The sequence below is a fragment of the Hirundo rustica genome, chromosome 3, assembly GCF_015227805.2.
Source record: "Hirundo rustica isolate bHirRus1 chromosome 3, bHirRus1.pri.v3, whole genome shotgun sequence".
NCBI lineage: Eukaryota > Metazoa > Chordata > Aves > Passeriformes > Hirundinidae > Hirundo > Hirundo rustica.
In genome coordinates this window covers 8544470-8572310 of record NC_053452.1, presented here as the reverse complement: position 1 = coordinate 8572310, position 27841 = coordinate 8544470, and the positions used below count along the sequence as shown (strand labels likewise).

Sequence of the window (27841 nt, the reverse complement as noted above, 5' to 3'; positions counted from 1 at the left end):
GCCCAAAATTGCCATCACTCAGCTCCACCAAACACTCCCAGCAAATGACTGGGATGGGGTGAGGTTTTGCCCAAAATCTTGTCCCTGCCATAAAAGCCATGGGAGAACTTGAGTGGGAAGGAGATTTCTGCCCCAAGTATGTTTATTCCTGAGTATAATGTTCTGCTCCAGGCAGGCAGGCACCAGTCCCAGGTGACTTCAAAAGAACTAATTCAGGATCACCTCTGAGCCCAGAGGGAGAGCTGGGCCTGCCAACTCTGCAAGGACCAGTTTAGAAACTGCAGCACCTGGGAAAAGGCATCTGACCACAGCAGGAGAACTCAGCCTAAGTCATTCTGGCATTCTCTGAGGGACAATGTGCAAAACTCACATACCTGACTGGGAGCTGCGCTTTGCTTCTATCAGATCTGTAAAGAATCATGTGATGGTGTTAAATATTTAAAACGTTGTGATTGCAACAGAATATCCCACTAGGATGAATCATGGGAACTAAAGAGGTAAAAATATGCAGCAGCAGTTCCCTGTGCAGCGGGACTGTGCGTGTAGGTCACATCTGTCTATACAGGCAGTTTCTGGATCATCTTCTCCGGGTGTGTTAAATGAAGACATAAATGAACACTTGGTTGGAAGGCCTGAACCACTTGACTTTGATAAGATTTTATCTTGATGAACACAGAATTGATTGACATCTCATATTTCTTGGGTTTAATGAGCTCATAACTGCGCTTTAATTGGTTTAATTACCAGGGCATAATATTGCAGGTATGTAATGCAGACCTGTAATATTGAGTTGTACAATATATTATATTTGCCGTACATCATAAATTACAACATGCAATATAACACAGTTTTTCATGAGAATTATTATCCGGATTATCAGCAGTGAATGTTCAGCGACATGAATAGAAATTTCCTTTAAGTAATGTCTTCAGGATTTGCCCTCCTTGTACAAGCTTCTAAGAACAACGTTCATCTGAGGAAAATGTGAAGGCTGTGAAATATAAAATTATTTCTAGGCTAGGGTGGGATTTGGATTCAGAAAGCTCAGGGTCTAAGTTCCTCCAAGATATTTAGGCACCTCAGTCCCATTTCAAATTTCCATGTTTGCGTCAGAAATACAGTTTTTCCTCTAGCTTTTTCCAAGGCTGGCTCAACGCTCACAGCATTTTCTCAATCTATTTATTGTCCACATTTTGGAAATTACTGTTAACAGCTCCCAGTGTTTTCCTGCTATAATTGTTTGGATCTCTCCGGTGACACAATTAGCAGCTGGGAGAAGCACCGGAGTGTAGAATTGCGTCTTTAATTATCTTTCCATTGTGAGCAAGGATGCCGTGTGCCCAGGCAGTCATTACACCTGACAAGGACAATGTATTTACAATGGGTGTTTATACAGGCTAATTCCTTACAAAAATACCTTAACAGAAAGTGCTCCACCTGCCTCATGTTCCCTATCACAATTGCTAATTAATATTATTGTGCTGAAAACGATCCTATCAACTAAAGCCTCTTCTGTCATAACTGCTGCTCCCTGCCCAGCTATGCCTAATTAAACTGCTGCTGACTCACTCAGCAGGAAGGATGTTCAGCAGACCTGGTCTCACTGCTGCTTGACAGAGCCTCTGCTCAGCTCAGCCTCCCTGAGGCTGCCCTGGCTGCCTCTACTCGACTCCTGCTGCTGACTCAGGGTCTAAAGCCATAATCAGGTTCCTGGTAAAGTCCTGGGTTCAACTGCTCGGTGAAGCTGGCCATACACGTGCATTCAAAGCTGAGCACCATCTGATTCCCTTTTCCAATCACACGGGTTAAAATATAGCTGTGAGGGTAAAATTATCCTGCAGGACACCGCTCACAACAACTGCAGCTGTTGTGAATTTTCGGTGTATTTGTCAAACTAAAATGATGTTTACAGTGGCGGCATAAATAAGACCTGAGCCTTCAAAGTGAACCAGAGTGGAATTGCTCTGCAGTTCTCTGGGAGTTGTGCTGATGACTGCGGTGAAAGGCTGCCACCAGTCCCAGAAGGGTCAGGTTCAGTGATTTGGGCTTCTCTCTAGGTCTGTGAGGATACAACCAGGAGTCTAATGGGATTGACAAAAGGACATTACTCACCCCTCGGGAGGCCGCCTCCTCTGCCAAAGAGCTCCTGAGTGGCCCAGCTCAAATTGCAAAACCTGCATGTTCTTCTGTTTCTCATCTGTTACAGACAGATAATTACAGAGGTGCTAAGAGGATAAACGTAGTAAAGTCTGGAAGGAGAAAAGAGCAGTAGAAGAGATGGGGCATGACCAGCTGCTCTTGTCTTGGGCATGCCTGGGCTCTGCAGTGACACAGACGGGGCTTCTGGCCAGCAGGAAAATCAGTCATGACGTCCCCGTGGCCAAGGGGGCTGGGTGAGGGCTCTGAGGGTACGGGGCTGTCCTCACCAGCTTTGCTTTAGCCCAGCTACTGACGTGGGACTCAGCCTTTTCTTTGGGGAGCAGCTCTGCAGTGCGTGCTACAGACAAATTCTAGGGGAATGTGATGAAATCCTGGGGAGGGATGGCCAAGTAAGAAACCCACATGCCTGTGCCTTTGGGCAGACAAAGCATCCACGCTGCTCATTCTGGAGCTAACCAACAACAACAAAAAGAAACAGAAAAAGGGAAGCAAACTAAGCTTAAAAATTGAATGCAAATTCCAGGGCGTTAAACTAATCAGTTAATCAAACAGGCTAAAGGAATAAGAAAGATAAGGAAAAATGAAGACTTTTTTACCCCCATGAAATCAAGGGACTCCTGTGAAGAGCAGGAGAGGAAATATTTACTCCCCAAGAAATGCAACAGTGCTGCTGTGAAATGAAGCAGGTGGTCAGCGCACTGTGTCTGGGCATCTTCAGCACTAACCAGGATTAAGGCACTCCAGAAAATGTTCCCAAAGCACCCTAGGAGCCCCTGCCCATGAGGAACACCCCAACCCCAAACTTTTCCCTCTGTGGCAATGCCCTTCTTCCTCCTGCATTTGCAGAAAGGCTGGAAGGTGGCCAGAATTGCCCACAGTGCCTGTACATCCCAGACATGTGTCCTTTCCAGAGCCAGGGACTCCCAGGGGAGCTGAAGATGTGCAGCACCACACTGGACAGCACTTGCTACTGCCACTAATAGCAATGGTAATAACAAAGGGCATGGAAGAAATCATATTGAAGCTTCCTTCCAACCTTGAGCTCTGTGTGTGTTGGGATAGCAAGGATCCCAAAAGGCACTTGGATCCTGCTTTGTTTGAAGCAGTAGTAAACAGAAACAGTTGGTGAAGCTTCAGAATAACTGTATATGTATGTGGTCAACGGAATACACATCTCTTTCTTTGAAATACGCCAAAAGGGAATCACTTAGCAAAAAATGATTGCTTTTTTTGACTGCACTTTGCTTTGGAAGGAAAGCATCCAGAAGAAAACAAAAAATGCCAAGACCGCTGCAACTGTGCCATTTCAAAATTTACAGCATGAAGCTTTTGGCTTTTTTACCTTTAAGTTTTCATGCAGATTGTTTTATACAAGACCATGGAAAGCAGGAATGAAGACAACTGACCTCGGCTCACTTTTCAGGAAGGAAGGTAGAAGAAAAGTTTTTCTTTTGGGGTTACTCTTGAACTCAAGTCAGGCTTCAAAATTCCTTCTTGTCAGGGATTCCATTTGGAGTATTGCTCATACGTCTCTCTCTGTGTCACCACGGCAGCCACCCATGAAATCTCCCAGTGTGCCAATTCTCCCAGAGCTCACAGCCACAGCTGTGGAAAGGGAGGCAAGCAGCAAGGAGGTGACTTTTATAACTTAGCAGAGAGCATCACTGGCAGCAGTAGGTGATGAGCTGTATATTGTGACTGCAATCTGCAGCTCTGCCAAAAAAATCCCCTTTTCTACTCCACTTTGAGCCAGCCTGGGTAATGACAAGGAGTCTTTTGTTGCCATTTGAGGAGCTGGCTGTTGGTCCAAGCTCTCTCACTCTCATTAAGGAGGCAGCAAGGGGGGAGCAGAGCGCTGATCCCAGCGGGAACACGTGTCCTAGGCTGGCCCATCTGCAAAATAATTCTGAGTGTCATCCAGGCCAAAAGCTGAGTCTGGGATCAGACATGGCTAAGTTCCCGCACCACAGTGGCCAGAGCAAGCGTGGTGACAGTTACAGGGAAGGAAATGGAAATGTTTTGGGGTGTTGTGGCACAGAGAGTGACATCTGTGGCAACAGGCTCATCAGCTGAAGGATTTGGTGTAATACATATTGCAACAAGGTTGTAGTCTCAGAAATCCACAGCTTGCCAGAAAAACAAATGAAATCAGACAGGCTTATGATTTGGTTTGATTGCTTCCAAACTCATCTTTAATCTAAGTTCTTTTCATGGTCATCACAACAGGGGTTGCTTGAACCTCGGGGCCTAATCCTCAGCTGGTGCAAGCTGGAGTGAATCCATTTAACTAAAGGGGCTTTGCCAGTTTACATCAGATTGTGGCTATATTTAAGTGTAGGTCATTTAGAAATATGCAAGTACTTATTTCCAGCTTTATGAAGAGCTTCATATTACTTTATGAATAAAGCAAATAAATCTGAAACCAGAATACACAGCATCCCAGTTAATATTTTCTTCTTGAAGGAACAACTATGATTAAAGGATCACTTACACTCTAATGCAGGAAACCCATCAAATGCCATCAAGGTCTCCTCAGTCCATCTTTTGCCAAGAAGGGATATCCAGAGGATTGGTCACTGTGCTTAGAATGGTGACAGTCCAATGTCCCACCTGGAGAGAAACTGCAGGAGTGCAAAGAAGACACTGCTCACCTGCAGCTCCTAGAACCTTCCACATCCCAGCTCTGTTGCTGCACTTTCACCATCCCTTCATTGCCACTGGCTCCTTCCAGGGTACCCCATAGACTGAGGGGTGCAGATATAAAAAACAATAAATAAATGGGGCCCTTTCAGATTTTACCAGTCGAGGATTTGGCCGTGGGATTCAGACAAGCCCTGGTCTCACAGACTCATGAAAGAACTCAGATGGAAGACGTATCTGAAAGGAACAAAACCTTGAACAAACACTGGGTCCTTACTCATGTTTCAAAACTGGTCAGCTCAGCTTCCAGAGCCCCAAACAACCTCTCTCCAGACAGTTTTGCAGTGTCAGGGAAGACGACCAACCATGATTTGTCTCACTGCTGAGATGGGTTCATTCTGAATAGGCCCCTCATTCAAGAGAGAGCACAGATTAGGAATTACTTGTGATTCTTGATCTCTAAGGACAATTCTACTTCCCACACCCTAATTTCTAGCCATAGAGGATTGCTTTGACCTCAGCCCCACAGACCTGTATCCACAGGAACACTTTCCAATCACAGGAACACTCACAACATAATGAATAAATGCATTTCCCCAGGAAGGGAAGACTGTTCATAACTTAAGCGGCAGTTCCCTGAAAGAGAAGGAAAAAGAGAAATAAGTTTTCAGACCCAGGGATCAGCAGCTCTTTCACTGTCTTTTGGCAGTAGCCTCTAAGAACCTCAGTGCAATGGTCTCCAAACAAGACTAAAACCTCTAGGTAATATTTGAGCATCAAGAAAACAAACAGTGTTACCTAATGAAGTCCTGAGCAAGAGAAATACTGATTTTGTTCTATGTTTTGTTGTTATTTTGGGGTTTTTTAACATCCTTTGCACTTGATAATTGTCTCCCTTGGCGAAAGCGGTCACGTAATATAAGGTGGAGGCAAGAGAGCTACATTAAAAGCCGTAATTACTGCTGTTTCACAATTAGTAGTTCTATTTGAAGATGTTTTGAGTAAGATTTATGGTATGTTCTCTAATTTTTAATTCATAATTATGAGGAAGAAACTTAGCCTTGAGTATTTCTTCCCTAAAAAGTTTAAAATAACATATAGCATGGTTTTGGTCTGCAGAGAGGGATACAAAAACAGGAAAAAACATGTAGGAAGAAAAGGATACTTTTTTTGTATGTGTGTGTAAGCAAGGTTTAAATGGAATAATTAAATTTACCATAATCAATAAAATGTGTGAGTCGAGTTTATTGAAGTGGCTATTTCCCATTGCATAATTTCCCTGGGGAACTTTCATTTTTAATTCAAAAATAAAAAAATAATAATTATAAAAACAACCCCCTGAGCACTTACTGTAAATATGCCAGCATATGTGTGAGGTTAAGAAAAGCACGAGCCTACACCCAGGAATCAAAGAGGGGCTTACCACTGCTTTGACACTAATTGTAAAAGCTGAACATTTTCTAGAACCATAATCAAATCTTAACTGCCATGGGGGAATCGTTCAGCAGCTCACAGTAATTCTAATAAGATGCAGAGCCTTTCACCTTTAGGTCACCAGTTCAAACCCACTTCGGGTTGGGTAGTAAACAGAAGGCAAATCCCGAGCCCCGTGAAGGGCCAGAGCATCCAGAGAAGATGCCAGAACAGCTTTTGGGCAGGAGTGGGAAAGGGTTTTCCCAAGTCAATCATGTTGCCCCTGGGACTGATGCACCCACCTCTTTGGAGAGCTCATCTCATCTCTCTAGGCCTCAGATCCTCCCTTCTGGAAGGGGGATGGGGAACCCTTCTTGCTCCATTTCAGCTAGAGTCTCCCCAGGTGCCCCAATGCTCCTACCCCAGAGACCCTGGAATTGCCATGGGGTTTTCCAATGCTTCTATAATGCCTCTTCCAAGAAAACACAAATTATGGGATCATCTCTACTTCCACACACACAATTCCTCTTCATTAATGGTTCATTTACTTGAGCAGCTCATGGCAAACAGACGGATCAAACAGGCAGCTGGAACAACCAGGCCTTCACCCTGCTGACCTGGGCCGCACAACGAAGAGCTCTGCCAACCCCAGCAGCACTTGAAACCCAAAGCTGAGCCCTCACCTCAGCATTTTCAGGTAGAACTCTTTGCATGGCTCTGAGCTGGAAGGGAAGTCCCAGCTCCAGCTGAGGCCCTGGCACTGCCAACAGCCCCACAGTACCCGAGGTTTTGTGACAACACCCCAATGCTACACCAAGGCCTGGATGGGTCCTGGCACCCTCCTTGAGGAAGCCATGGACATTGGTGCTCCAGGCTGTGTGAGTATCAAACAACAGCTACATGACCCAAGCAGCCTGGAGACAGATTTGCCTCCGGCACGGACGGCAGCTGTCCCTCAGACACAACTCAGAAGCTGCTTTATGGTCTATGGCTATAGGATGCAACCCGAGCTTCCTGGCTGCGATGCTGCGCGCAGCTCTGTGCATGCGTGTGAGGGAACGGAATAGTCTGAGGCCTTAATTGTGTCTCGTGTTACTACAGCTGAGAAGTTGAGGAGCTCTAAGGAACAATTCATTCATTGTCCTCTACACATCTGGGTTAATGTTTCCTCCTTGCAGTAGGCTGTACCAGCGTGTTCCCTCTCTGCTCACCACAAGCCAGCAGTGCCAATTTCCCGCCGTGGCAGCTCCAGTGACAGCTGTTTACTTGGAAGCTCATGAATTTGATATATGGGTGCTAGCCACAAATTAATGGAATACTTTCCAGATGCAGCGTCTTTAAATATTCAAACAATAAGCCAAAAGCACTAAGCTGTCTTGGCCATTTTTTCCTCTGGATGTCTTTCAGAGAAGATGTAAACACAATTCCTTGTGCCACTGGCCAGAATGCTTCAGATGTTAGAGAGGCCAGCAGTGGCACGAGGTGCTGGACGGGAGATGGCTGATGGTCTTTTGTCACCTAAAGCCAAACCCAAAACGGCCAAGAAAGAACAAAATGAAGCAAAAGGAATCGTTGAGGCTGAGCCATAGGAGGTTGTCTCTCCAGCCTGCTCTGGTGAAGGGCTGCGTGTGCTGGCCTGGACCCTGAGCTCAGGGGAGCTGCACAAGTTCCAAGGAGTGGCTTACCAAAACATCTCCAGGGCCTCATCTGGAATAGTTCAAAGCAACAATAGCAGTCTGCTGAGAATGTTTAGTGGGCAGTGGACCGAGACCACCAAAATGCCTTGAAGCTCTCCTTGCCAGGTGTTACCTAGAAATCCTCCTGAGCAGAGGAGTGGAGACCCAGCTCAGAAATGGAGACAAGATCTGCCCAGCTGTGCCTTTGTGCCCAGCCCAACTTTCAACAACGGCGTCACTTTGTGACCTCAGTTTGCATCCACAGCCACCCTAATGCTGAGGACTGGGGCAAAAACAGCTTCGAGGGCAAAGATCAGCATTTAGAAGTGAGCAAAATTGCTTTGGGAGTGCTCTAACTTTGACTGTTATCTTTTCTGCTGGAAGCTGACAACAGGTCAAGCTGAAAACAGTGGTGAAGTGGAATGACTATGCCGAAGTTGCATGGTGATGATTTACACCACCGCAGAGCTGGGCCAGGAAGTGTAACTTAGTTCTTGGCCAACTTACATCACTTTTTCTTCCCTCCTTGCATTTTCTTTGGCATTTTCTTCTTTGCATTTGCTTATTTTCTTCCAGTGAAATTTAACATGATCTGGACAGTTGGGCTACCAGGATATGGATTTTCTATCCAGTAGTTAAAGGGAGGAACTTTCTTACCTACTTTTATCGACTTAAAAACACCAACAAACGTGGGCTATGTGGCCTTATATTAGAGGAGGGTGGGGGAGAGCTCCAGGAAACCCTGTCTGAATTTGAAACCAGTTCAAGCCTGAAATGCCTATTTCAAGATTTCTCCTCTATTTCCTCCAATGCTGTTATTAGAGAATGAATAGCCATTACAGTTATCAGCAACTTTATAGAACTGAAAAGTTCAAGTTCATTATCTTATGGGAGGAAAATAAACATCCTTTTACGAGGTTTTTAAAAAAACAACAGTAATAACAAACCACCCCAAACTCCAGTCCACAGGCAGAATGGACATCTGCTAGAAAAATATGATTATTCCCCCACCCACCACCCTCAAATTTAGGGATTTGTGGAATATGGGCCTTGCCTAAAGTTGCTTGGCAGAAATCCCCATCTTAAGTTCTTATTTAATGAAATCATGTGGTAGTAAATCAAACACAGAAACAGGAATAAGTAAATCCACCACATCCTTTGAAAACAGTATGGTGTGACTCTGTCACCTCAAGTTGCCTGGGCAAGGAATTATCTGTATTTGTCAACCAAAAAGCAATCACCCAACAGCGACCCACCTTTTGTGTTCACCCCTGAACACCATGTGAAACGTAGCAAATCAGTGTCAAACCCCAAGAGGGATAGCAGGCAAAGAATGGGAGAACAACATCATGTTATAACAACCAGGAGGTTGCCGTGATTTAGTACCTACCAAATCTGACAGAAATCTTTGCCCAGATCCTCTCTCTGTGGTTTTCTCCATGTCTCAGTGCACTCACGAGCTTCAGAGCCTGAGAGAGGTCCTGGGTAGACTTCGTCAGCTGAGAAATTCATTATTTGGTCCTACAGAAACTGTGTCTGTTGAACTGACAATATGTGCAATGATTGATCCCTACCAAACGATGTTTACATTTTCTGTGCCATCTTGCCTCTTTTCCCCCAGAATAGAGACAGTTGAATTTTGGTGTCCAAACTCCATGGCAAAAGCAGGTTCAGTGAAATTTTCAACTTTTTTCGAAGAAAACTTAGATGTCACCTATAAAGTTATGACAAAAAAATACACTTTTCTTGTCAATATTTGCCTTAGGAGTATGAAAATATGGATTTCATTCACTTTTATGTCCAAGAAAGCAATTGCAGAAGAGAGATCATCAAATAATATGTACAAAAAGAGTGATCTAGTTGAACACAGTTGAAAAATGCATTGTATCAGATGTGCTAGGTGCCCATTTTGATCCTAATCCACTCAGATTGCTGTTTTACCCATGGCTGCTGCTTGGAATTAACTTGGTCACTCAACCACATATGGAACCCCTCATCTCTCCAGTTTTTAAAGTAACTTCAGTGACAAAATACGCAAAATTTGGTATCCTACCTCATCTCCTGACATTGTCAACTCCTAATTTAAGGTTTTTATTTTTATAACTTGGATGTACTAAGATCATGGTGCCATGCCTGTCGGTGTGTCCTGGATCCATAATTGTTTTGGAGATGTGATTCATGACTGTGAAATCCACGTAAAAGGAACTTCCCAGAAATCCCAGGATTTCTCAGAATCTCTGACTGAAGGCCATTTAAGAAGATATGACTCTGTAATTAACATTTTCTGAGGGAGTTAAAAAATATAAACAGCTCAAACGTGGCATTTTTACAACCTTAATAAACCCAAAGGCAGCATTTACCAGGTACACACTCTAAGGACAATAAAAAGGTCAGTATGGAGGACTTCATTTGAACTTTAGTTTGCATTTGAACTATTTTTTGTTTGGGCTAAAATTTTCCCTGTATTAAATTTACAGCCCAGTTCTAAAAAAAACCCCAAAATAAACCACCAACAAAAAACCCTCCACCCCCCTTCCCCCACAAAAGACACACATTCTGAAATTAGCAAATACACAAGTATTTTCATTCTTACACTAAGAAATTTGCTTGTTCATTTAAATGTCAAATTCTGTTTGCTTCCAAATGTTTTTTTCATTCACTAAAAAGGTAATTTCCAAATATTTGGAGCTGAACAAATTATGCTTTTTAATTGTAATTTTTTTCTCCTTTATTCCATTTACTGAAAAAAACCCCAAAATTGAGGAAAATTATTTGCTCCTGTACTGCCCCCCCTGCAGAGGGTGCCCTGTCAGATAGGATGCTCTGGGATTAAGACTCAGGCTTCACATGTTCCATTCACTAACCCCATTTCAGAGCCAAGAAGAGATGAATTTGGAATGAGCCTTCTGAGCTGCCTGAGCTCCTGCTCCTGTGGCAGCAGGAACTGGTGCAGCCATCAGGGTGGAAGAGGGTCCCGTGTAACCCTACTCGAGCTCCGGAGCACCACGAGCATTATGTTTTATGGCTCCTGCAGAATACTTGGGGATACTAATTTTACAGGTGCATTCTAGCAAACTGCAGTCCCTAATATCAGAATGCCATTAAAAATAATGCACTCCTTATGCCCAGGCAGTTAATTTAATATTAAATCAATAAAACATTTACTAGAGCTGGTCAGGGGCCTGGCTGCTGACAGCAGACTCAGCTCACGGCAACAAACGTCTCCTCACCCTTCGCAGACAGCTGCTGGTTTATTGTGGAAGACGTCTTTGGTCCTGACAAACAGCCTCCCTAAGCCCTAATGAGTGCAGAAATTCAAAACATTTGTGGGACATTTATTAGCAGGAAAATACACCAGCCTTTTGGGAGATTTGGATCGACAGCAGCAATCAGCTGTGGGCCGAGTTCAGTCCAGCATACGCAGGGAGCACAAAATGACTTTCTTGGCTACAGGGAAAGGGATTGGAGCTCTTTTCAGCTGGGTTCATCTCTGGGATATGGAGACTGGGGTGGAAGCTTTTCCCTATGATGAATTTTCACTGGTGGAGTCATTTCACGCTCCACCAGGTTCCCAACAAAGTCCTGAGATGGCAGAGGTCACTGGGATGGGATCCATCACATCCTATCTGCTGTTGAACATGAGTGAATCACCTGGCACAGCCACCTTTCCCTCCACATGGTTGCTTCTAAACTAACACAAGCACAGTATGCCTGACAGGCAATGTGGTATAGAACACTAGGAAGTAAAATTAGAGAATGGTTTTGTTCTTTTTTGGTTGGTTTGGTTTTCAGCTTATTTTCCTAAAAGAATAGAGATCAACTTTCTACCAAGAATCTGAGAAACCAAGCTGAACTTTTAGAGCAACTGCAAATGACACATCAAATAAATGACAATAAAAAAGATTAAAAAAAGGAAAAAAACAAAAAAATACCAAAACAGAAAGAACTGACCAAGCTTCCAGGGAGCAGCAATCTGGCACTCCTCTCTGAGGAATGAGCAGATATCTTCTACTCAAATGGTTTTGTGTGGAAAGTGCAATTACTTGAAAAAACCCTGCACAAGCTGTTTCCCATCATTGTTCCCAGGAGGCTGGATCTGCCCTGAGCCAACAGAGCTCTAGGGACCTACGGCCAAGATCCTTCACTCAAGAAAGCAGATTTGGGGCACTGATTTCCATGAGACTGGCAGGACGCACTGTTCTAGGCACACTGCCCCAAACCCACTCCCAGCAGGCTTGTCTCCAGCACTGGGGACACAGGTACTGGGATGGCTGGTGGAGTCATTTGGCCCAGGTAGGTGTCTGCCTGGAGGCCAAGGTGCTTCCTGTGCCTTCCCTGAACCCTGAGGCCCTGGGATGAGCAGAGAATGCCCAGCTCGGACTTGTCCCAACCCTGCTGATGTTGTTTGTACGAGGAGTGGCCCCGCCGCGATCACGGAAATGCTTCAGCCGTAACCCACAAAGCCAAGCCTGGCCAGAATTAATATTCAACTCAAGCCCTGGGAGCTTCCCTTGGACATCAGCATTCCAGCACATCTAATAGGATGAAAACAAATTTCATGCCATGAAAGCAGAAAACTGGGTGAGGTCTGGGAGCATAGTTAGGATGTGGTTTTCATAAGCTCTCAGTACTGGCTTAACTGCTCCGATTACAGTCCAGGGGTAAGAGAGTCCCACTGACTTCAAGAGGAGAAGAATTAGGGCAGAACCAAGTGGTTTTGAAAAATCCCACCCTTAGTTTTATATAATGTAGAAAATAAGAATCACATGCCAGCCTTCAGAGGGGAAACTGGTCTGTTAAAATGCGTATCATTATTTTAGCCACCATTTTTAATTAGAGGATTTGTGGCAATGATAGATGCAGCCCAATGGTGGCTGGGGAAAGCCGAATTTCACTGGGGAGACTCACAAAGCTGTCACAAGGCAGCTGAAAGCAATGTGTTGATGATTTCCTTTGTTAAAAAAAAAAAAAAAAAAAAAAAAAAAAAGTAGTATTTTTTAAAACCCAAACACATTTGCAGAGAGAAAGAACTTTCCTTTGAAAGGAGAACAAAGTCTACCATGCCCATCCAACAGACCATTTCTATGTTCTTGTATTCTTCTTGATTTATGATGAAAACATCTCTGGAACCCAAACAAATGTCTTCATTTCACCTTGCCATTTGAATGAACTCTACAAAAACTGTACTGGAAAATGTAGGCTAAAGCTTTTTTCACCAGTAGCCTTTGATAGGGAGGTGTCAGTGTCCCTGCTGGCCACTGTGGTCCTGCTGGGATAGAGGTAGCAGGTGGGACATGGTGTGATGCAGAGATGAAGGGGCAGGACTCACTGCTCCAATCTGGAACACATTATTCACCTGCCTATATTGCAGGAAGAAAGGAAGAGTAGGACAAAAGTGTTATTTTAAGGCTGAAAACCCCAAGCTGTTTCCTGAAGCAGCGCTTTGAAGCACATCACCATTTCCTCAGGAGGCTGCAGTAGGAAGCAGAGAGTGAGATGGTTTCCAAAGGGCCTGAATCCCCGTGGCCAAGGCTGGGGTCACACAGAGACACACACAGTCTCTGGGGTTTGTCCCCAGGTGTGTGGGGACCTGGTGTGCCCTCGATGTGACCTTGAGTCAGGAATGACTCACAAAGAAGACAGACTTGGGGAAGCTCAAAGAGAGGAAGAGGACAACCAGGACATGATGGCATCATGGCTGCACAAGAGGAGATACTCCTTGGAGTATTCACCAGCACCAGCAGAGCAGAAAGCCAGGGCAATGCACTTATTTCAAGGATTTGCCATCACCAGGGATGAAGAGAAATGGCCACTGGCCTGTTCCTTTCTCACCCCAAGTGCTCCAGCTGAATGTGGGACCTCCCCACGTATCTTGACTGGAAAGTGCTGTCACCTTAATCCCAACGCTGTCAGCAGAGCACTTATCAAGCTGATGGATCAGGTTGGGATACAAACAGTGCTTGTGCTTTGGAGCACTGCAGTCAATCCTCCCATCACTCCTAACTCCCTGCCAGTCTCTCTCTGCCCTGCCCAGCTCCCAGACACACTGATGGTGTTTTCTGGTGCCCTGGCATTTGCGGGGCTCACTGCTGCAGACTCTGTCTCCCGAACCCCCACCCACACCCTCCACACAGGGTCCTGGTCGGCAGAAATGTTCCATGGGTCAGGCTCAGCTGGTGACAGCTCTGCAAAACCAGGTCTGGTCTCTGCTCCCACTACTGCCAGAGGCATTGAGTGGGAAAAACATCACCGTGAACAAGCCATTAACAGTGCTGGGCGCAGAGATTGGAACCCCAGGGCAGATGTTACCACCCTGCCCAGGTTTAGGCTCCTCACTCACCTCCAAGGGCACAGTGGAGGTTTCTCAGCCCTGTTCTGAGGAGCCCAGCTGAGGCTCATGGCACCCATGACCCAACCAGGATCTTCATCTGCCACATGAGATGTCACCCCAGAGGCTTTAGGGGAAAGGATGCTTTTATCAAACATTTTTGCCATAGCAGACACAGGGAGCTCTTGGCCAGGTCCCTCCACTCTTTCTCCTGCTTTATTTGCACAGATGTTTTTGCCAAGGCCTGTCATCAGCCTGGGGAGGGGGCAGTTGAAAAAAAAAATAAAAATAATAAAAATGACCGAACAAGTTGAAGAAATTGCAAACAGTAAATCTGGCGCTCACTAGGCTGAGCCCAATAAGTTGCTGAGGTTGTACTTTTCAGATTCGGTTTTAGGCTCTTGTAAATTTTCAGTTATTTTTAACCCACCTTTCTGAGCGAGCCTAGGAATGAGAAAGTAATTGTTTCATCAACTTGGGCTATATAAATCTCCTTGGGGTTTATTATTTGCTGTTTCATTTTACTGGCACAAGAGCTCCTAGGAAAGTACAATAACCCACTCCTTGATTTACAGCTTGGAAGCAGGCGCACGCTGAAAACCTGAGCGCGCAGCACCTGAGGAAAAGTGCTCCAAGTTAATTGAAAAGCTTCAGGAAACTGGAATTCCTCGCAGTGATACTGTCACATGCGTCAGCCGCCAGATGTAACTCCAATTTTCTGCTTTCATAATAAGAATCCAATTGATATCCCCAGAAATAAAAACCTGCAGCCAGAATTACAGCACATTTATCATGGGCAGGTTTAAACCCTACAGGAGAGCTGCCCTCAGCACAGGGGTTAGGAAGTGCTGGGGGTGTTTTTTCTTGTAAAAAAGCTTTTTTTGTGCATATACCTGAGCATACAGACACACAGGTATCTGGATCTCCAAAGGCAGCCAAGGATGAGAAGAAGGATGTTGCCTCAGGACAGGAAACACAGGGAATAGCATTTTTCGGGGCCAGATTTAGAGGTTTCCAGCTTAGGCAAGTTTCACACTACCTTCAGTGGGGGTTGCATTTTGTTGGGAGTTCGTTGTGTAGTATTTAAACTACAAAACCACTCACCTTCCTGGCCTGAGATTTCCTTGGGATTCCAGCATCACTGAAAAACAACACTATTCCCCATCCTTAAGAAACAGGCTCTGCACTGAGCTCTGGTGAGAACTCACCTCAGGCTCAGGGGTATCCAACGGGATTATCCAATGGGATTCAGCTGTCCTCGTAAAGCTGGCAGGCACTTGTCTAATGTAAACATTCCCATGGAGATTTTACATACATTAGGGTGAAAAAAACCCCTTTGGTTGCTTTCTGACCAGTTCTAGGCAATGTCTGACTTTACTCAGACCGGATGCAGTTGGTTTAAGGATCTTTATTTTCAAAAGGACAGCTCTGCCTTGGGATGAATCAAAAATGCCCCTTCACCCCATTCTACAGCTGGAATGTGCTATTTCAGACAGAAACCACAAAATACAATGAAATTAGTGACCCTACTGGAATTCAAACTCTTTTGTGTATTTTCACAGTCAATAATCTTAATATATTGCGCCCACACATGCGCACAAAGTATATATCTATATATGTGTGTAATAAATACATTAAAATGCATTATAATAATATTGTCACCTAAGCAGCATGTTTGCAATGCCAGCCCCTTCTACATTAGAGCAGGTTTTTCTGCTGCTCCCACCCTCCTCCCAGCATCTCCTCCAAGACTCCTGCAAGCTGAGGATTTTTTTAAAAAAAACTAAACTGCCAAAATTGTAGCAGTTTAATTACGTCAGCTAACTTTCGTCCCATCACCCTATTTAACAGTCTCATCTTTGTCAGCAGCACACACATTGTGCTCAGGAATAATTCAGCTCAAATATAAGAAGCCAAATTACTTCTCAAGTTTGTCAGACTTCTGACGTGGGCTGATTTCTCCCAGCAAACCCACTCCAAAGTCACTCATGGATAATGTCAGTGGCACAAAATGCTGCCTTGGAAATTGGCCCCTACTCAGCCCTGCCAGAGGAAGACCAGGGCAGGCTGCAAGCTTCCCTCCCAGTCATGAGGGCTTGGTGAGGAACATCATCCTCCTGCTGGCTGCAGGGAGTTGGGAATGCCCCTTCTTACAGCTCCTGGAAAACTAAATCTAACTTTGCAATACGTTGGGATAAGATGCTTTTCAGTACTTCACGCAGTGCCCTTCTCCCATCTGAGACCCTCTATTTTCATTTCTTAATCAATTGCCCAAATCTCACCAATGCCTGTTTTTTTTCATGACATCTGGAAGGGTGTAGCTGGTAGGAATGACTGATCTCCAGGAGCAGACTAACTAGGCAATTCCATGGAGGAGCGGAGAGCACCCATAATGCTCTGCCCTCTCCAAGAAGAGCCATTCCAAGGAATCAGTCCCAAGTACTCTCATATTAACCTGCCTCTGAAGTTTAGGTAAACTTCCTGATCACTTAGACTTTCAATTTATTTTTAAGGAACTATTTCCAGTAAGTGGTTCAAGATGGATTACAGTTTAACTGGGAGCTTGGGAATAAAAAGATAGTCCCAGAAAAGCTGGGTTCAATTCTTGCCTCTGCCACAGACTTCCTGTATAAATCTGGACGTGCTGCTCCGGGGGGGAATTCACCCACCTAACTCAAAACATCAAATTTCAATGGCTCTATTAAAGAGCTCAGGCTTCCATTAGAGCCAGAGGAGTGAGATGGGCTGGGGGGGATGCAGAGCACTTCCAGGAGAGCTGCACTCCCCAACTGGATAGGGAGCACAGGCTCCCAGTATATCACCTCTGCAATTCTGACATCCTTGGGGTTCAGTTTCTCACCCAAGAAATATTTTCTGGATTAGTGACAGGAAGAAGGTTGTGCCCAAACCGAGCTTGAGCTCAGGACAGACGCAGGAGATGCACCAGGCAAGACCAAAATTTGGATTTATAATTATTCATTGCTGTCTGTGATTTATCAAATTTCAGAAATAATAATAAAAAAATTTATAAAATGAAAATATTTCAAGTATATTTTTTATAAATTTGCTTTCCCCACCCCTTTTTTTTCCTCTCACAGTGGTTATCCCTGGGATCTTGAGAAACAACAGCATCACTGCAAAAGTACTTCTGAAAACACTGGTGAAAATACTGTCAAAAAACTTCAGAGCTTCATGAGTAGGCCCCCAAAACCAAACATCTTTCTTGTCAGTGCTTTTGAAATGAGAAAAGAGCCAAGTATGCTACTGAAGTAAATTCAAATTCTTCTATTCTTGTTCTTCCCCAGACATAAGTTGTAAGGACTTTTTTTTTGTTCATCTTTAGTTCTGAGTGACTGAGACTACTGCTCCCTACATCTCTAGAATGAAGTTATTTGAGAACACTGAAATGCCTAAGAAAAGAGAGCAACACCATGGACCGGCATCCAATATTGGGTAAGGAATTTTAAAATGTGAGGCTTCATGTGTATCAGGTTCAGCTCTTAAAAATAAATATGTTGAACATTATTGAGGCGCTTTTTTTTTTTTTTCCCCCCCAGGACTGTAAGTAAACACTCCCTTCACAAAATGTCCTATTGGGATTGATGCTATATCAGTACCTGAAAATTGTGCTACTGAGCAGCTACTCAGAATCCTGCTGGTGATAAATTAAACCAGAGGAAACAGATCATTTCTACTATCAGGGTCACCGTTGTCAACTCCTAACAGGGCAATTGACTTGTCAAGTTGTCTCTGAAAGCCCGAGCTCAGATTTCATTGCCTTTCACATTTTTTTTTCAGAATTGTATACAAGGGGTCTGTGAGCCTGTCTTTCACCCGGCACTTCGGGAAATTCCAGGCACCAATCCTGCTCATAAATTGCAGAGGAACAGTCTCAGCATGAGACTCTCCTACTGGAGCAGCTCTGTGGAAATATTAAGTACAAGAAAAGATCCCATAGGGATGAGCACAGGAACAGATGGGAATTTGCTTGTGTGTCATTATCAGACACGAGCAAGAAGTTAAATGGTGAAAGGTCACTTGGAAAAGCCACAGGACGCCTCCAGCAGCACGAGGAGAAGAAAAAGAAAGCTGTGGCATAGAGGCTCACTGTATTATTATGAATAACAACCAAATCCACCTGCTAGAGACCCACCAAAAGCATTTCCTAGTTACTTTTTTACAACTTATGTAACAAACTTATAAATTACTATGGTAGTCAGAAACCAAAACAAGACCAGTTCCGTATAACACTCATTCAGCAGGAAAGAAATCCTCTGTATTAACCAAATCCCAGGCTAAAGAAATAGTTATAGCAGGAAAATAGGTACAGCATCTTGTTTGAGTATCACAGAGAGTAATGTGGGAAAGCAGAGGCAGTTATTTGAAGTGCTTTGCCATAATGTCTGGGTCATGCTGCTACCCAAATTACAGCTTCAGTTTTCCAATAATGCTCCGGAGTAATGCAGAAACTCAAGTGATTACTTAAGGGAAATGTCACTCTTCTAAAAAATGCTCTTGTTCCAAACCCAAAATTGGTCAGTGGTCAACTAAAAAATGTCTTTTGTTGTTAGATTTCTTTTGGTGGTGGTAATGCTGCTGCTGCAACTAAACTGAGAGGGTTCTATTATGATGATTAACATCTTTGGTCTTATTACTGATTAAATAAATAGTTCAACTTTTTTTTTTTTTTTCCCTTTTTTTTTTTCTCCAGAACTAAGCCACATCAGTTTTTCCATGGAAGATCTAAGCTTCAATGCAAATCATTCCTGGATGAGAAATGTTCTGTTGAAAAACAGTGACCAGCTCTTATAATTATGGTTGAAAATCCAAACACACTCAGAGGTACCATAAACCCTTGTTGTCTTTGGGATGTCTTGAGATTCTCTGGCATCTTCATATGCAGCCACAGTACCTCGAACGCAGGAAGTGAAGCAAGAATGTGTGTAGGGGGTTTCTCTGCTTGGCCCTGTGAAAATTGCTCTTCCCTCCAGCCCCAAAAAGCCTGCTTTCCCTCCCAATTCCATGCTCTTTACCATCTCACCTCCAGTTTACCCTCTTGTCATTTCCTCTTGCCCTCTTCCCGCCGTATCACGTTTCCAGTTCAGAATCTGTAGATCCACAATTGTTTAAAAAGCGGCTCAAACTTCCAACTTATAAACATCGCTTCCTCTGTCTCCTGAATTTATTTTAATAGCTGATATTTGAGCCCAGGGGATTGTTTTAACTAACACTGTATAGTCAGAAGGAATCACTTTCCTCCAGGCTACCTCTGGGTCAACAGCATAAGGCAAGACCCCCTCACATTTCATTACCCAGGGATCAGATCCCCTTTCCCAATCTATCACTCTGAAGCTCATTCCTCCTATTCCTCTCAGATTTGCCTGCATGATTCATGCGGTGCCAAATCAACAGTATATTTGCTTTTTTCTCAGTTCATTGTTTTTATTTGCTTACATGTTCCCTGTCATAGTTCAACTCATAAATCAAGGCTGGTTTATTTTTTACAAACCCGTTGAAAGTTTGAGCCAGTTTCCACTGTTATGAAAGACTCCCAATACTACATGTCCTCTAACAGGTGGAAAATGTCTGTGGAGGCTGTTTGGATGGGAACGATTTTCTAACTTAAAGACAAAGTAGTGTTTATTTATGTCTTAATCTCATTCCAAAACAAAGTAACAGTTCCCTGCACCGAATTATCTCCTTGTGATGCTATCCCACTCCCATATGGCTTTATTATTTAAATAAAAAACGTAATATTAAAACAACTTCTAGCTATCAAACTCCGGTAACTGATGACAGAGAAACAATGTTCCTGAGACATTTTAACAGACCATTTTCCCTTAAGACAAGCACTAAGACTCTGTCCTAACTAAATTGGGCAGTAAAAAAGCAAGCAAACATCCCAAACGCACTTTCCTCCTCCAATGCTTTTAACCTTTACTGGTTTAGGCTCAGATCAAGAGCTGTTAATTTCCCAGGTTATCAATGGAACACAAACATCCCTTTCCTGGTCATCTAGACATGGAGAAAAAAAGAGACTGCAAAGAGCTTTCCCCAAGGCTGAGTTTTGTGCACCTTCAGGAAGGTCCTGCTGGGAATCAGACTCACCTACCTCAGCAGGTACAACAGAGAGGAATTGCCTCGGAAGGTCCATCCTGCCTCAATCCCACTCCCCAGTTTGGAGGGCAATTGGCTGCTCTGAGTGACAGCTCCACCCCCACCCTGGCAATTTTGTGTGCTGTGGAAGTTAAAGAAATAATTTAGAATAATTGAAATGTTTCATTTCTGTAACGTTTCCTTCGGATTTGAACACACAACCATTTTCCAATATTTTTATTACAGTGAGAATTAATGTTTTATACACCATATTGTTTTAGACAGGAAAGCCATAATATTTATCTAAAAAACGCAAGAAAATGTTGTTTGACAATTATGAGCTTTGCTACCTTGCTTTTTCTTCAGATGAAAAATTGACTGAAACTGACCTTTCTCTTGTAAGATACTTCAGATTTGACACATCAGCATTTTCCAACCACAGCACACTTTGAAAAAAAACTCACCCAACTTGGACAGTCCCTGTGAACTTCTACTCTCTGCTTGCTCCTTTCCAGCTCTGAGATCATTAGGGACGGATCCAATACTAGGTTCCCCATATGCCAAGTATCTCTTTGTCCCACACACAAGCTGCCATCTCACAGAAAAACCACTTCCAAGCCTCCAACCTGGTGGAGTCAGCAACCTGTCCTTCAAGCCTTTGCAAAAACCCTGAATTAATCTGCTGTAGAGCCATTAGAAATAGTTGCTTCTTCCTAAGCACTGATACTGGTTTTAATCAAGCTCAGCTCTAAGTTCAGATCAGGCCTCTGAGAAGCCACATTAAGTTTATGCCATTCAATAAAAATGACAAAAAACACACAGGAAAATTAAGAAAGCAGGTAAGATTTCAGAACCTACTTTCCCCCTGAAAAAGCAGCACACACACTTTGTGATAAGTTTTCATAGGCTCATCTCCCCAGCTGAAGATGGCTTTGCACTAATCCTCATCAGCGGGACGGGGGAGAGGCAACGCTTGGAGTTGAGACCAGACACAGTGAGATGGAGATGGGGATATTTAGTGATGAGAATAAACAGCCAATGGCCCACAGGCTGATAAATTCCCATCTGGAAGCAAGGCCAGAGCGGTGATTCCTGGATGGGGCTCCATAGTCAAACAACACCTAACAAAATTCTGTGGGCAAGAAATATGGATTGTCCAGCTAAGTATTTCCTAATGTTTTAAAAATGTATTATTTGCTCTTTCTTTCTGTTTGCCAGAGCAAGAAGGTAACTCTGCCCACAAACCTTAATTACATGAGCTATAACGGCTGGAAGAAATAATCCCATTTTCAGGCACACAAACCTTTTCTGTGTGGGTCTGTGTGCCCAAAACTGTTCCAGCTGTACCTAACAAAGAAGATTACCTGTACCTGAGAGCCTTGTCTGCCTTATGTCCACAGACAGTCCAGGCTCCTGCAGCACCACTGCTTTAACTGTGCTTTTCAACATTCCTGGCACAGCGAGACTTTCGGCTTGGGTTTTACCTCTGGAAGTAACAACATGCTGGAGGCAATTAAAAATATTAAAAAAAAAAAAGAGGGTGCTTGGCTTCTATTTGTCCCTTTCAAAACCTCCCCCACTGAAACTAAAATTATATAAATCCAATTAGGAAGGGAACTAAAAAGGTTTAGATTTTTATACACTCCTCTAAAAGACTGGATTAGTAGCCGCAGCCCCAGTGACACACGGCAGGACGCCGCTGGTGGACATAGACCCGGCTTGGAGAATTCCTGCTTGCTGCCATGAAAACAAGAGGGTTGTTGCAATGTGCACAGACCAATTATTATTAATCTCCTCCAGCTTCTGGGCAATTTTTGAACTGCCCCTCCATTTTTAAAAAAGTGATTTATGGGTTATAGAGGGAAAAAAAAGCAGGGGTTTTGCAAATAGCCCCTCCTTTTCATTCCATTTGAGGGCATTAATTGCTCATTGTCTGTAATTAGAAACAAAGTGCATTCCTACTCGGATCACATGCAGACAGCTGCCCTGATGTGACTCCATGTACAATAAACCTCCAGCGTGGTCCTGCAGACTCCCTTGCTTTAAAGGTAACATGCACAGGTTTGAAACACATGGAACTGTCTAAAGGGCACTGCTGGATGAAGAAATCATTTAAGTTGCTGCTTTGAGAACATTCCTCCACTTTGGAAGTGTGCAGATTAAAGCAACCACCTGAGATACCATAAGCATTCTCAACATCTCCCCCTTCTAGTTTAAAGTCAGTCTTGGGTAGGATTTTGCCTTTCCTGCATCAAAGCAAGCCCCAGAAAATTCTCTTACAAAGGAAAGAAAGATAGAAAAACAACAAGACATAAATGGCTGTTTCTAAAACTCTGAGTTTTACATTTCTCTGGGTTTATCTCTGTTTCTAAGCCTGGTAAATGCAAAAAGGTGAAATGCAACCACATGATTTTATTGGCTTGACAGCCAATTTCCCAGGCTATAACTTGCCTTTAGGAAATGTGGCTGAGAAAGCCAGTCCATTAACTTCCCTGTTGCTGTGAGCAAGCAGGAGACCGATGGTTTCCACAGACAGAAGGGAAGGGGAATGATTCCCCACTCCACGCCTTGTTTCAGTTTGAAGGAGACTCCCATTGGACTAAACATCTTTTATAGTGCGAACTGTTCATAAAACCACAGCTAAACCAAACTTTTTCTGTAGTTTCTGAGGAAGTGAAACTAAAACAAGTTATTCTGAGTCAGCCTTTCTGGAGAAAAGCAGGTAAAGAGGAGGTTCCACAATGAGGGTTGATGACAGAAACTGGATCCCTGGAAGAATCCTGGGCATACTTGGAAAGCCTCTTCACTCACGGGGAGTCATTCAAGAGCCTGCAAACCATCTTTGTTTGCCACACAAGTTAAGCTTGAGGATTTTGCCTGAAGCGGCACAGGAAAAACACATCTCATTTGTCCTGTGAACAGATCAGTGGGACTGCAAAGGTCTGGTGTCAGCCAGCCTGGAAAAAGGAAGAGGTGCTTGGGTGGATGCTGGGCACCCAAGGGCAGCAGGTGAGAGAGAAAACTGAGACCCTAAAATCCTGACTCTGGGCCAGGCGTGGTGACCCACCAGATGTGCCACAGGCACAAGCCAAGAGAACATGAAATAGTTAAAATTCCTAGGGACAGTTAGCTGTGTTTATTTTAAAGCTCACAGCAGCCCTTTAAATGAAGAAATAAAAACCCTCATCTCCAACTGCAGATAGACCTAAGCATGAAAGTGTTGTGGGGGAACTCATTATTAAAATACAGACCACACAGTAAAGGCTGACACAACTGAGAAGGTATTTTTGTTTCCAATGCTAAATTCACTAGAGATATTTGTTTCACTTACAGGAACATCACCCTTGCTAAGCGCTGTATAGAAAAACAGCAACCTCCTGAGCCCTTCAACCATCCATACATGCATGAAACATCTTCTGAAAACCAATCTCCCTTTTAAAAAAACCCAACAAATTAATTTATGCCCCATATCACATCCTAGTTATTGCAGATTTAAACAGAATTTTTTTGTTGTTGTTTAAAAAGTAAACAAAAACTGGCATGCTGCAAGAAAAGCGATTGCCTCAATAGAGAAGTGCCCATTTATGTCATCCCACAATTATTTCGAGTGCTATAGTTGAGGTTAGTCCCTCCAAGGCATGTACAAATTGCAAATACACACAAATAATAATGCTCATGCTTTTGGAAAATGTGAAACCCTTTGTTTTGGAAAGGTTGTTCCTATTATTTGTGGCTTGCAACTGTCATCATTATTCAAGTCTTGTCTTCTTTCATGATTGTTCTGCAGCTACTGGGTGCTTGAGAACTTCCCCAAAATTAATATACTTCAAAGAACCAGACATTTTGTATATAGCTTAATTACAGCCTATATAATTAAGTTTTTAAATGATAAAAAACTCTTCTGTGCCGTAAGTGTACTCAGACTTCTGCTCACAGGCAAGCCACTACATATCATCCGACTGAGCGAAGGGCCAAGAAATTCCATTTCATTAATTGTTTCCTCCAAATCTGAAATGTAATTACATATTTTCCAGGGACCTTTGACATTTTCACACTGTGGCTTGGAATCTGATCATACCCTGAAGTAAACTGCCTAGCTGGTCACAGACTTCACCAAAAAAAAAAAAAAAAAAAAAAAGGTTAGAGAGGTAGACTTGACCTCTCTTTCAGACTGTGGAGAGGAGGGAGCTGCACAGCTTCGGGTCAGGTTTTGTTACCAGAACCTTGTGAGGAATGAGGAAGAGATAATGAGCTGAACTGTTGCATCAAGTAAGCACTTTCAGAGGATCAGAAAAGGCTCTCTGGGACAGAGGAGAGTTTTTCTTTGCCACAGTCACAGCTGGCTCACCCAGAAGGTGGAAGGGACTTTCGAACTTTGCCTTTCCCTGAGTTTTGACCCTGCTGTGTTTCTGGACTCTTTTTTTGAGCACCAAACCCAGCCTGGGTGAGCAGACAAATCTGATCCACATGGATGCAAAGCTCCAACACTTGATGCCTCCAAGAAACATCCCACCAGGCAAGCGTTGCCAGGAGCTGGCACCAAGAAGCAGCGTTGCCATACTCATTCCGAGTGGGCAGGTCCTTGGCTCTATCAAAAGGTGCAGTGATTTTATTAATGAATAACTTCTTACTAATGAATAAACCATGAATGAACTCACTGGCTGAGAGCTCCCTGAGTCCCATCAGTGGGCCCAGCCCTCTGTTAGTGTCAGATGAGTGTGCTGTGTACACACACGTGTTAGCGAACAGTTGGTTCATCTACTTTTGCTTAGAGCACATTAGATCTCAGTACAATCAGCCCTAAACTTCTGCAAATGCTAAATTCACATTAGAATTCCATTTTTAACATAACACCACATGGGGTTTTTTAATCTCAAAATGCTTTTCTTGTGTTTCTTTGGATGCCTCAGCTCCTAGACAAAACATATTTCTTCAAAATGTCGCTCTGTTTCCCCTCAGTTTCACGTACCCGAGAACCTTATTAGAAACAAAATCGATAGGTCTCCATGAATCATTACGTGGAGTTTGGAAAGGAAAAAAGAAATTTGGCAAGCCTTTAGTCAGTAATATGTGCTTCTAAAACCTACTCTTTGAAAGGGCCAAGTTATTACATTGTGAAAAGTAGTTACTCAGCACGTGCTGTAACTTTTCATAGGGATTTTTAGGCCAAATTTAAAGAGTGCTAATGATTTTGAATGCCAGACTTGAGACCCTACAGCAGGATGAGGTTTTAACAAAACTTGAACAACTGCCTTCCCTCCCCCAGGTCATGCCTCTTTAAAGAGCTGCATTTTTGGTGCCTTAAAATAAAGTACCCCACATCTCCAGGCATGGAAAGTCTTGGCCTTCACATCTCTCTCCATACACTGAGGGTAAACTCGCACTGAAGGCAGTGGGAAAGCTCCCAGCATCCACCAAAACACGCTGGCACTCTGAGAACATCATTTATGATAAAAATATGGGGGAACCACAACTGGAAGTGCCTTGTTCAGCGATGTGAGCAGTGACGGTGCGCATCAGTTCCCTTCAGACTGCCTGGTTCTGGTACTGGGGGCAATCTCACCATGGAAACTTGGAGCTAATTTATCCTGCTTCTCCATTCCTTACCTGAGCTCACCTATCACTCTAGGGAAGGCTGGCAAAAGGTTCTCTGACAGAGGCTTGGACTGAATGCTTGAGAAGATGGCAGAACCCAAGGGTGATGTGGTGTGAGGGCCAGGACCTACTACTCACTTATTCCTCTTTCTCATTTATTTTACTAAATAAACAAAAACACTTGTGAAGGCAGGATAGAGAGAAATACGATTAATTAGATCACAATTCTTTGAGCCTACTGAACATCACAGACAGGTGGTGTTGTGGGGAGAGCAAGGGAGTTGAACCTCTCCTTCACTTCCAGAGCTCTGGCTTAGGGGAGGCTGACAAAGCTGGAGCCCTGCAGTGAAGCGGGCAGGCAAGAAATCCCAGTGCACATTCAGCCAGGCATCAGCTCCAAGCCCCTGAACTGTCTCCAGGTCCCCCATCCACCATCTGGTTCCCTGAGATGATGCAGCTCCACTGCAATCTGAACCTTTCTTTAACGTTTCCCAAAGAAAGGGGAGACGAAAACAAAAGGATCATTTACTTCCTCTAATTGAGAAACAAGATAGGAAGACAGATAAGCCAAGGAAAATTGGCATAATTCCAAGGACTTCAACTGATCCAAGAGAGCAGGGTGATGAGCATGGCATAAAGAAACAGAGCTTGCTACTCTTACTGCCCTGTGATAGCAATACCAGGCTGTCACCTTACACATCTCATCTGGGCACAGAAAACCTCTTTGTAACACTTTTTCCCTTGTCATTCACAATCTGATTCTTTCCTTGCTAGGACAAAAATAATACAGTGCTAGTTGTTGCCAAATATCCACTTTTGAAACTCAGGCCCAGTCATTTTTAGCTAAGCAAACTTGGCACGAAATGAGTGTTGCCTATGGACAGAGTTTATAACGTGGGAAGTTTGCCAGGATCCTATTGCAGCCTACTTTGAGGTCTGGTGCTTCACCTTCTCACCCTACAACAAAGATTAAATAGTCTTCTAACAAGGGGAAAAAAGAAAAAAAACAACAAAAAAACACCTGATACTATTTTTCTTTTCCCTCCCTAGGAATTACAGTCCACAGGAGATGAATTTCAATAATGCCATGAGCAAAAACATCGCTTTGCCTGAAGCCAGCAGACCTTCTCCAGGCTGGGATTATTTATGTGCAACACACATGTAAACACACATGCACACACAGCCAGCTTTAACAGGAACCTGAGAGAAGAACTCTGCTCTCACTGGGTTAAGGGCACAAAGAAAAATACGCTGTTAAAAGATAAATAATTGCTGTGAAATAACTCAAAGCCAAAGGAACTTTCCTTTAGAAAGATACTGGACAGCCCCAGGGTGCTGCAGAGGAAGGAGTGTAACACACCAGAGCTCACATGTCACCCCACCGGGGCAGAATGGATCCCAGAAACATTTTCTGAGGAGCACACCTGACAAATTCCTCTGGGCATTGTTTAGATATCTTTGCTGACAAGGGAGATGGAACATGAAGCACCATCTTCCTCCTCTTCTTCTCGCTTGCAGCATCAGCAAGTCTTCAACAAATTCCCTGCTTTCCTCTCTGCAGAGGGGAAACTGAAAAGGACCAAAACCAGCTGTGACATCCCACTAGGAAAGAGAGCCTGTGCACAGCTCTCACCTCAACAACCTAAGGAAAGCATTTGGCATTTTCTGGGTGTGACACAGGAGACAGAAAAAGAGCAGCATAGGGATGTTCCCCGGACCAACTCTGCTTCACCTCTCTGAAAGCACAGCTGAGACAAGAGGAGAGGGTGTGGGTGGGAGGGAGCCACGGAAAGACTGATGCAAATTCACTTTTAAAAGCCAAACAGATGAAAATAATTTCCACAGCCCCACAGCTGTTCTGTGGATTTTTTTCAGACCAAGCCCGAGCAAAACGCGATGCAGATAACAACAGAACCTGGGGCAGATCAGGGCT

General features: G+C 43.8%; 1 long non-coding RNA gene across 1 annotated transcript; it reads right to left on the bottom strand.

Moving 5' to 3' along the window:
• Window positions 1-3639: 3639 nt before the first annotated feature.
• On the bottom strand, window positions 3640-5031 carry LOC120750975 (uncharacterized). The gene is made up of 3 exons (XR_005700223.1): window positions 4960-5031; window positions 4652-4781; window positions 3640-3765 (listed from the first exon to the last, which is right to left on the bottom strand). It is a non-coding gene; the product is annotated as an uncharacterized LOC120750975 (long non-coding RNA).
• Between the last annotated feature and the right edge of the window lie 22810 nt (window positions 5032-27841).